Consider the following 12,106-nt stretch of genomic DNA (forward strand, 5'->3'; position numbering starts at 1 on the left):
TCAGAGGCTCCAAAATCTATTATCAACTTTCACCTTCTAGGATTAAGTTGGTAGCCTTTATTTGCTTTATCTACCCATTTAATAAATAATTTCTAAGTGTCTATTATGTGCCAAGAAAGCACATAACCAATTGGCTGAAATTAAGAACTGGATTCAGATTTACTCTATAGCTCTTAGTCCCTAACTGAAAGAAGCAAAGAGGCAGAGTGTTTTGTTAGTGAAAAAGTAGAGTACAATAGATGTGACTTCCATTTTTAAAAACCTGTGATTAATCTAAATGTAAGAGCCTATGTATGAAGAACAGAAATACATGTAATTAGACCATTTACAGGTTAGTTCGCTGCCCTGCTCCTCTGTGTAGGATGTGGGATCACTGAGATAGTTTGGCTACCCCACTTAAATTATAGGTCAGCCTGCCCTTCATGTGAGCCAGCCTTATCACTACAGCAGTGTACTGAGTGTCCTGTCAGTGGCAAAAGCCCATGAAATGCCCAGGTCCTGAGCAGTACAGAGGTGAGGAGGAGTCATGGACACTGCCTAGAAGGACAAGGTTCTTACCAGTATCTCAGGAGGAAGGTTCCTGTGAAGAGGGCCGGGGAGGACTTCCAGGTAGTAGAAATGTAGAAACAACTGAGTGGAGGAGGGGTGTCTGGGGGCATTGGAAAGAGAGGGTATGGAATATTTACAAAGTCAGTGCAAAGCAGGAAAGGGTTTCCTTGGCTCACCATTTCAGAGGGTTCTGTCTTAGTCCATTGGTGCCATTGTTCTGGGGTCTCTGGTGAGGACAGAGCACCATGGTAGAAAGTATAAAGTGGAGGAGAAGAATCACTCACTGCAAGGTAATTAGAAAACAAAGACACTTGAAACCCTCAAATCCCTTCAAGTGCCCCTTGCTGTCTTCCTAACTTCTTGTCATTAGGCCTCACATCCTGAATGCTCCATCATCCCCAGGTATGCCAAAGGCTGTGACAGACCTCTAGCAACATGCCTCTGGGGGACATTTAAGATTCAAACTCTCATTTCTAATCCCAGTTCTCAGGAAGCAGAGGCAGACAAGTCTCTGTGAGTTTAAGGCCAGCCTGGTCTACACAGTAAAAGTTCCAGGGAGGCTGTATAGCAAGACCTTGTCTCTAGGACGAAAATAAAATCAACAATAACAGCAACAAAAACAAACAAACAGAAGCAAAAAGACGCAAACTCTCACCTGCTAACCAGAACGATAAATCTGCACATGGTTTGCGTTCCCCCACGGTGCTTACTTTGTAATATACAGCATAATTCTACAGTGTTTATTGATTTTTCTTCCTCCATTAGAATGTGCACCCCATAAATTTGTTGAATAGATGGCCTGGGCCTACAAAATGATCTCAAAACAGGCCAAATTCCAGAACAAACTAAAACTTGCAAATAATGTCAGGCCATCAGGAAGGGACATTGAAGATGCAGGGAGACTAAGACATGGAGAAACGGAGAGGGCTGAGTGGTGGGTACAGTTTATCAGGACAGCGGAATTACTCAACTCCCATTTTGCCACTGCCTTCTCCAATAAGAAAAACAAAATGAAAGCTTGAAAGGGTAGGGCAGAGATGGCAATATAAGGCAGGAATTGCAAGTCAGGGCACACTCTTCAAAGTAGTCACAGTTCTGGGCCCAGGTGACTGGCATCTCAGCTACTGAAGAAACTTCTAATCAACATCTTGAATAATAACATATATGGGAGAGATTCCGAAAGAGGATCCTAATTTTCAATGCTACGTATATATCTATGTGTAAATAGGTATGTAATTTACTGTGTTTTTGCTATTTATTTACAGTATTTGACACTGACATTGAAAACCACCACATCTGTTGGTAAGCTCTTATGTGCAGTTATATCAGTTAGGTTGAATGAAAGTTACTCATCGCTATTTAGGGAATAGAAAGACAAAGGACTTTAGCATGTTCTCCTTTAAAGATTATAGTTCACACTCTTTGTTTTCTGTCTTTGTTTTCTTTGTTTCTGTCTGTCCGTCCGTCTTTCTGTCTGTCTTCCTTCCTTCCTTCCTTCCTTCCTTCCTTCCTTCCTTCCTTCCTTTCTCTTTTCTTTCTTTTTTTTCTTTCTTTTTGAGACAAGGTTTCTCTTTGTAGCCCTGGCTGTCCTGGAACTCATTCTGTAGACCAGGGTGGCCTTAGACTCATAGAGATCCTCCTGCCTCTGCCTCCCAAGTACTGGGATTAAAGGCATGTGCTACCACCACCTGTAACAGTTCACACCTTATCCACAGCAACAGTGTGAGTTTTGTTTTGTACAATGGGTATTTGGTATCCCTCTGAGTAATGACTCAACTAAAGGAAATGAAGTCCACGCAGCCCAACCCAGTCTGGACAAGTTCCTGCGGCAAATCCTTTTCACAATCTTTTCCTTCTCCTAAAAATCTCATGAAGTGCCCTGAAAGCTGTATTTCTGCTAAGAATCAATATCACACACACAAGATGTGTACTTCTCTCATTTGCTCTGACAAAATGCCTGACAAGAAGCAAGTTGAGTGAGGAAGGGTTTACATTGGCTTGCAATTCCAGGTGATGTGACTCATCATGATGGGGGAAACCATGGCAACAGGATCTGGCCTTAGCTGGTCCTATTACCTCCTCTGTCAGGAAGCAGAGATTAATCAGGAAGGCGAGCTGGGCTATAAAGCCTGCTCTGTGTGACCAGCTTCCTCTGCAGGGGACCACCCCTTAAAGTTACCACAAACAGCACCCACAGCTGGAGAACAAATATTCAAATACATGAGCCTATGGGGAATTTTACATATTCAAACCACAACGCATGATTTCTCTGATGATGCAAACTCTGGGAAGTTAGCACACAGAAGATGGCATGTCATAATCAAGATTTCCTTGACAGGTGTGATGGTTTGAATGAGAATGGCCTCCATGGGCTCATAAATGTAATGTTTGGTTCTCAGTTGGTGAGCTGCTTGTGAAGGATTAGGGATCTGGTCTTGTTGGAGGAGGTATATCACTGGGGGTAGCCTATGAGATTCAAAAAGTTCAAGCCACGCTGGTGCTTGCTCTCTCTCTCTCTCTCTCTCTCTCTCTCTCTCTCTCTCTCTCTCTCTCTCCCTCTCCCCCCCCCCCCCTCTCTCTCTTCCCTCCCCTCCCTCCCCTAAAACGTACTAATCAGATGCCATCTTTTAATTACTGTCTTAGCACCATGCCTGCCTGTCTGCTGCTGTACTTTGTACCACGACAGTCATGGTCTCGCCCTCTGAAACTGTAAGCAAGCCCCCAATTAGATGCTTCCTTTTATAAGTTGCCTTGGTCACAATGTCACTTCAGAGCAATAAAAAAAGTAACCAAGACAACAAGGTTTACAATTTGTAAGACTGCATTTTAAAAAACAAAATTAGAACGATAAAATGTATCAGGAGTATTAAGCAACCAAATATTGGTTTTACCATTACCAGATGGTGGGAATTATTTTTAGATAATTTCACTGTGATGGTTAATTGATAGCAAACTTAATGTATGCGTCAACATAGCTGTTCTAAATGTGCCTTCTAAGGGAACCAGAGCCTCAGCAGCAAAAGGACAGTATCCAGCTCATGAAAAGTGACCAGACTCAGAGGTGCCATCTGCGCTCAGTCACGTGCAGTGTGGGGTGAAGCAGTTCCACAATCGGAGGCAGTCCACACAATGGCAAGAGGGAGCAGAAATGACAGGGAGTTCGGCTCTAATTAGCCTTAATTGAGAAATCCATCAGTTTCTGCCTTGACAGCTGCAAAAGCTAAATTGGAGACCAGGAGTGACGCTGGCAGCTCTTGGGCAGGCGGGGATGAAGCTGGGAGAGGGACTGTTGAGAGAAGTCGAACTTGGGGAGGGAGTGAATACAAATTTCTCTTCTTCCTAGGAAAGGGGAAAGGTGAGCGTAAGTTGGTGGCGGTCTGGGAAAGCAGAAAGAAGCACTTGTGTAAGTGGGGGAGCCTCAGATCTTGCCATGTCCCCTACCCAGATAACACTAACAACAGCAAAGAGAGTCTAGCAATGGCAGACACCAGGTCAAACTCTGGAGCCTGTCTGTCTACATTTCCATCCCAAGACTACTGCTTACTACCTGTGCTATTAAACCTGTGGGCTGCAGATCTTTCCATCTATCAAAGAGGACTAATGATATTTGACTCACTTGGTCTGAAGGTTAAACAGGATTAGACAGAAAACTGGGAGTAGGTCTTAGGGGTAGAGCACTTGCTTAGCATGGTGGAGGCTCTAGGGGCGATTCTCAGCACTGGACAAACGTATTAGGTTTGTGCTTGTGACATGCATGTTTGCCATGGATGAAGAACATACTGTATCCTTGCATTATCTTTTGCAATGTTAAGAACAATCTTAGTGTACATAGCAGTGATTGAAATCATTTTACAAATGAGATTGCTAAATATTGAGTAGTTAAGAATTCTGCTTAGAGTAGCTTTGGTAAAAATAATATGGAAACCCCTAACCTATTTAGGAGCTCTGATTCCAGCATCTGAGATCTTAGCCTATGGGATTTTCTGTCTTTACATTGATGTCAAGGTACGGGAGAACTCACCTCACCACTATGCTCTGAGTGTCAGCCCAGAGCAGTATTACCTGAGGTGGAGTGGCTGGCAATGACCGGAAGGACTGATCTCCAATGTTAGAAGGAATGAGAGGCTGAGGCGGCAACGCCAGTTATGTTCTAAACACTGGACAGAGATGGAGGAACAGCTGTTCCTCCGCAAACAGCGAGAGCACAAAGCTGGATAAGTCGAGTTGTTGGGACATGGCTGCTTCATCCAAATGCAGGAACACGCTGATAAGCTGATAGGTCACGTCTAGTGATAGCCTTCTTGCTGACAAGTCCCAGAAAATCTTCCAGGATTTCGTTATGGAGGCTTAATGACCTTAACACCATAGTCAGCACAAATAAGTTTGCATTTTTCTCTAATACTTCCCAATATGAATTAAATGTCAACACATGACCCTTTGGGGCACACTCAAACTACATCTAAACTATAGTGGGCAGTTGCTTCTTTCTTGCTGTTTCAAAGGCTTCTTTTTTATTTGTCTTGGGCCATAGGAGTCCTGTGCAGTGTGCAATGTGAAGCCCAGAATGAATGAGTCATAGCTTTATGTTTCCTTCAAAGAGTGAGACCAGGAAAAATAAAGCAAGGAGGCAGTCACTAGATGTGACCCCTCAGCCTCACACCGCCAAACTGATCACTAAAGCATAATTCCAATCTATGAAGCTTGCCTGCTTGGGGCTGGAGAGATAGCTCAGTAGTTAAGAGAGAGTTCGAGTTTAGTTTCGAGCACCCACTCTTGAAATCCAATTCTAGGGAGGATCTGAAACCCTCTTCTGTCCTCAGTGGACACCTGTACTTGTGTTCATATGCATACATATAATTAAACATACATAATTAAAAATGAAAATTTAAACCATTCTATTATAGCAACAGAACACTCACTAAGACAAGACCTGGTGGGAAATTGAACAACAGAATGCATTTTAGAAAACCCTATTGTGATTTGGCTACAGGAGGCTTCCTTAGTTAACCAGTGGGGATTCCAGGAAGCATATTTTAGTGGACATTTGCTGAACCAACCTTATTTTCATAGACTCCTCAAACTATGATAGTTCTAGTGTTACCATGTGCTCCCCAAGGCTGGTGTGCTCCCCCAAGGCTGATGTGCTCTCCAAGGCTGGTGTGCTCTCCAAGGCTGATGTGCTCCCCAAGGCTGGTGTGCTCTCCAAGGCTGATGTGCTCCCCAAGACTGGTGTGCTCTCCAAGGGTGATATGCTCCCCAACTTGTTGATGTCACTGTGTTTGTTATTGGACATGCACCCTTTCATCAAGCACTGATCATAAGAGCTGTTTCTACACAGCCAGACTGAATCACTAGGCGCAATTAATAATTGAGTAATTTAAAAAATGTGCTATGCAGTTCCATGTGCCTAGTAATTGCAAAAGAGGGGGAAACAATTAGAACAAGGTGGACCTTGAGCTCCGGTTGTCTTACAAGCACACCCTCCATGATCTGCCTCTATTTGAAAGCAATGAAGCTGTAATTCTTAAGCAGAGCATTTTGAGGGCGTGTTTCATCTTTGTTAATATGAAATCCCATCAGTTAATGATCCATTTTCTCAATAGGAGTCCTATTGACATCTTGGGTGTGATGATTCATTCAGCAGGATTGCCCAGAATTAAGGCATTTAGTCTCTCTGGGAGATACTAGACAATTCTACAGTGGCCTTCAGTCAAAAGTCTTCCTAATGACTAACAGATTTTCCTTGTAATAAGTGCAATCCTTCAGTACCCACTACAGAAATTAAGTGCTTATATTTAAATACAGGGCCTTAGTCCTACACCAAAAGATGAGAAAATAAGTTCTTAGTTACATATTTTACATTACTTATGTGGTAATACATATAAATATATGTATATGTAAGATACAGACATAATTCAATGTAAAACATATGTCTCTATTCCATTTGTCTTTTGTGATTCACTAGCAAGCTACCCAGACAGGTTGTTTTGGTTAACGTAACAGCTTGGTTGAGTATCTGAGGACTTTCAGAGAAATAGAAATCTTCTCAGGTTACCCACATGGCACAGGAACTTTTGAGTGATCTATTTCTAACCAGTTGAGCCAATAGTCCTACAGAGACAAAACAATCGAGCTTACCCACATAAAGAACTTTCCTGTTTGAAGGAAATTAAACATCTTCTATGAGACTCTATATAGAATATTCTAGAAATAACTGTTAAACAAATTGAACAAAATGTGATAAAGCCAACTCAGTATAGCATAAAGAATAATGCCTTGGTGCCATACAAGCTTGGGCATAAATCCTAGTTCCAGCGCACATGATATATATAAATTGTCAACTTACATCCCAAAGTCTTCATTTTTTTTCTTTCATAGAACTATAATAATAATATTTATCTCAAAGGGTTATGAATAAATAAAATAGTTTATCTTCAGCTCCCAGCACAGTTTCTGGCGTATAGTAGACACATAATAAATGACAGTTCCTTTCTCATTTTCTTCCCTCTTCCTTGAGGTGCAAAACAGAAACAAACAAACAAAGAAACAAAAGACAATTATCTCCTAAAAAAGCACTACATCCTAGTACCATTATATTTTGAGGTGTTTATAGATCAGATCAGCATCTGTAGCAGTTGTTGGTTAGTGCTCTGTTCTAAAAGTCATTTATTGCCTCTTCCCTGTTAGTAGCCCTCTGTATTTGCTTAAGGCTGGGTAAACATCTTTGAGCTTCCGCAAAGGTCAACCTGTCCTTCTGGTCTAAATCCATGCCTTTAGTGGAGTATTTGGTTACCCTTCATCAAATATACATACCTCCTTATGGCCTCCACAAAGGAGTGTCCTTTTCTACTGATTTTGAAGTTGCCATGGTACCTGAAGAGCGTGCCAAGTGTATGTGGAGGGTTGTTCTTTCAAGAACCACTGACACTGGGTAGCCCAGGTCTCTAACATTGAATCACACCGGGAACAGACTTCTGGGCTGACCTATGTTTCCTTGCAACCTAAAGTGTAGTCATCCTGGCTGAATGCCTAATGGCAGAACCATCATTATATGCTGTGTCTAAGGTGACAACGAAGGCTGACGTGCCAATGAAATAGTAGATAATTAGTTAGGAAGGCTCTAGAATGGTTTGTTATTTTTCTTTCAGCTTGGAGAAGAATAAGGCATACAGAGATAACGCTCTGCTTGGTGCCGCATCCTGAGTTCTAATCGTAGCCTCTTAATACCAAAAGGAACCACAGGCAGCAGCCCCAAGCCAGTGAGCCAACTCCACCAATCATCCTCCTTCATTTGTTCCAAAGTGATAAGGATAAATGAGCTCTGTGTCTGTTGGCTTTGCCTCTCCCCTGCAGCTAACTGATAACTGAAACATGTCAGGATTAAATCTCAAGCTTGAGATGGTTCTGTTTTCATGACATACGCCACTATATTTTGGGTCTTGGTTATCTTTTTAAGGGTTACAGACTTGGCCCTTTGAAATGTCATATATTGAAGGCTCTGTTAGAAGCCAGTGTCACTATTGGGAACCTTGAGTACCGTGACTCTCAACTTTCCTAATGTTTCAACCCTTTAATACAGTTCCTCAAGTTGTGGTGACACCCCCTAGTCCCCATGAAATTATTCTGTTGCTACTTCATGACTGTAAATTTGCTACTGTAATAAATTATAGTGTAGATATCTAACATGCAAGGTATCTGATATATGATGCCCAAGGGGGTCATAACCCACAGGTTGAGAACCGCTGTTTTAGTAGGTATGCCCATGATGGCTTGGAGCAAGGCCATTACAGGCATGGTCTTTAAGGGATTTGTTGGGAGTGTGACCACTTCCTGTCTCCTTGTTTGATTCCTAGCTGGCATGAACTGAACAATGAACTTCCTCTGTGGCACGTTCCCAGCCTAGTGGACTGTCTAGTAACAGGTCCAAAGCAACAGGGTCACAAACCAACCTCTGAGGCTGCGAGCCAAAATACACTTTTCCCTCGTGGGAGTTAGCTTGGGTTTGGTGGTGGAAACACAGCCCATAACTAACGCATTTGCCATTTCCAGAGTCACTTCTGGTGTGTGATCAATGTGATTCCACACGGCGGACTCGGACAGCAAGGCCTGTGAATCTAGAAAAACACCTAAACAGTTAGCAGATTTCCCAGGTGTCTTCCCCGTGGCCACATTGATGGGCACAAATCTTCCTTCTCTTCAAGGATGCTTCTCCACTTTCAGGAGTTACCTCTCCCTCTGTTGTGACATTGGGGTCAAGGAAATATAAAAGTGACATTCCTATATCACAGGAAATTGGAGAAGCACCATTTTAGAATGCTCATTTAGAACTAAACTTGTGTCATTAGGAAAGACCACAGAAGCTTAAATAAATTTGCTTGAGTTCAGGTCTCAGTTCTACAACTGTGAAACTGTAATCAGGGTATACAACAGGATAGCACAGGATAGGTAGCCTTGACAACATTTATTTCTCATAGTTCTAGAAGCCAAAAAAGTACAAGTTCAATGTACTAGCAAGCCAAGTTCCAGGTAAGGGCCTTTCCCTTTGCTCGTGAGCAGCTCCCTTCTTGCTAAGTCCTCATTTGTTGGGGGTGCAGATTGGTCCTTCAAGGCTTTCTTTCAGGACATTTATCCCCAAATGGCCCTGCCATTGACTTGATCTACATCTATCATTATGCTGAGAGTTGGGATTTCAACACATGACTTTGAGGAGAGCATAAGCATTAATTCTACAAGGTGTGGTGTGTTTTAATTCCCTTTTTGTTACAGGCAAATGAAAATATTGCTATCACATACCTCGTGGTGTCATCAGGAGGCTTCAGCGAGCCTGTTCACATAAAGTGCCTAGAATGATGCCTAGTGAATCATAGTTATGAATGAAGGGACCAGATCATAGTGGGTGTCAACATTTAGGATGCTGAAGTGCATGGAGAGATGGATGAACAATGCCTGAAGAGGCCTGTGGAATAGTAGGGACATAATGCCTGATACATATGATTTATACATTATGATCTCTATAAATCTGAGAATAATACAGGTCTTAAATATTCTGCATATTATTTATATCGAGTGATCCTGTTTTTCTTAAGACTTCTTAAAATGGGGAATATTCCTCCCTGTGTTTGTTCATTCCTTCAGCAAATTTAGCTCTATAGCCTCTTAAAATTAATATTTTAGTACTATATGGCAGCCTACACACACACACACACACACACACACACACACACACACACACACACACACATATGTATATATATATAGAGAAAGAAAGTCTAGTGCTCTTAAATGTATTAAACCTTTTAAATATTTTTCAGCATTTTGCCCATGTAGAACCTCTTAGACTGTTGGTTTTCCACTAAATTGATAGTTCTCCCACAAATGACTGCTCATTCTATGATTGGCACTTCTATTTTAGCCCCATAGCACAATGTAATATGTTCTGTGAGTGAGCACAACACTTCAGATAAAGCATACCATGGTAATCCCGGTCTCTCCCTTCTTTTACAAACTGCACTTCTGCTGGTAAATCTATGCACACCAAAATTCCTGCAGCAGCCTCACTAGCACATTATGAATTTCCTTCCTGTGTGTCTAAATCCTGAAATACTGTGTTGCCTTTTTATAGTTATCCGTTTATTCATTAAATTCTACTCCATTACCTACAGTCATTAATATAACCGGTCAAGGTCTCTTTCTGTCTTAATTCTGCCACCTACTATATTTCCACCCCGTCTAGATAGCTGTCATATAAAAAGTATAATAAATGTGTCTATGATGTCTTCATTTGGGTCCTTGGCAAAACTGGAAAAGACCAGGGCATGTCACCAAAACCCATTCTCATTGATCTGTTAGTTACAACTTTGGTGTGAAATTTAAACAAGGTTCAGGGGTAATTACAGAAGGGAGGATGAAACATTTTAAAAGCTAGAGGAACAGGACGTTTGCTACGAGGTTGTGCCTCCCAGAATGTCAGAGAAGTTACACTCTAGAGGTCTCACCAACATGGCAGCCTAAATATGACCTAAGCAAGGATAACACCAAAAGACAGGCTGACATGGAAGGCAAAGCTATCAGGAGACCTAAACCCTAGACAAAGAGCTAGAGAAAGTGTTCCCCAGGGAAGATCACAGCAATTGGTTATCCAATTATCAGCTTATATCTGTCCCCTCGTTTTTCTTTTCCAGGATGCATTCAGCTACAGACATCTCTGTGAAGATGGTGAGCAGATATAGACATCCTCCTCCCTCAGTCATGCATGCACTCAGTACCACAGCAGAGCGTGGAAGGAGGCCCTACCCCACGGTGCTTCCCACCCTGGGTGTACTCTCTGAGGTTTCTTTCTCAGAATTTTGTCCTTCACAGTGCATTATTTCTCTGTTGTTTCCCCCTCAGTCCAAGGGGTCGGCTCTGAAAAATATCCACACAAGTAACATTATTTAGACTGAACATTTTCCTTTAAAGGTTTTCCAAGTTGTGATGATAATCCATTGTTATATATGAGACAGTCTTTTAATCCAATTTGCTTCTTTGAAAATCAGGATATGCTTGGAGGATTTTTCCATGGCTCCAGTCTCCACTCCACGAAACACCGTGGATTTGTATATGCCTGGGTGGGTTTGGGGCAGGCATCTTTCTTCAAAATTATAGCTGAGAGCTATTATGGAACTGATGCCTTCCTTTATTCAACCAAGCTCCATTGCAGGTGTGAACAGAACGCATCCCAAGGACACAGAGAATCAAGATGCATGAAACCTGTCAGTGGACAATGACTGGACAGGAGGGATAATTTCCTATTATGGCAAAATTTGTGTTGCTGTAATCCCATTTTAGCTTCAGAGACCAAGGGGAGAAATTACAGACTTCAGGTAACTGTGGATTTTAGTCCTGACACTGAAATTGAAGACCCGTGACACTGAGTTTGTTTGCTGAGAAGCATTACTAGTCCACAGTGAAAAATGCTTTAAGGAAATCCTACAAGGCTATGGGAGAGCTGCTGAGCTGGTTCAGTGGTAAAAATGCTTGGCGTGTAAGGCTTCAGACTGGAGTTTGGACCCTAGAAACCCACTGAAGTGCATGCCAGGTAGGTGTGATGGCCAGCCTGTGATACCAGTATTAGGAAGTAGGTAGAAGAAGGTAGAGGAAGTAGGTAGAAGAAGTAGGTAGAGGATCCAAGAACCAAACTAGTTAGCAAAACTAACCTTCACCGGGAGGTCAGGTTTTGGCTGGGACGTGCATAAGGTAGAAGAGAATTGGAGGATGATTGTTGACATCAGCCTTGGGCTTCTGCATGCATACACCCCTCCCATATGTGTATACACACATACAAAACATACATACACACCAACATGGACATACTGCCCACACATGAAAAATGAAAACAGAAAATGGGCAAAGTGCTTGCCATGAAAGTATGAGAAATTCATTTACATTTCAGAATCCACATTAAATGAAAGCTAGGCATGGTGGTGATATGCCCTTGTAATCCCAGTGCTTGGGAGTCAGAGACAAGATCACTGGGGCTTGATGACCAGATAGTCCAATCTGCTTGGCTAAGTCTGGG

Source organism: Rattus rattus, chromosome 12, assembly GCF_011064425.1.
Source record: "Rattus rattus isolate New Zealand chromosome 12, Rrattus_CSIRO_v1, whole genome shotgun sequence".
In the NCBI taxonomy this organism is placed as follows: domain Eukaryota; kingdom Metazoa; phylum Chordata; class Mammalia; order Rodentia; family Muridae; genus Rattus; species Rattus rattus.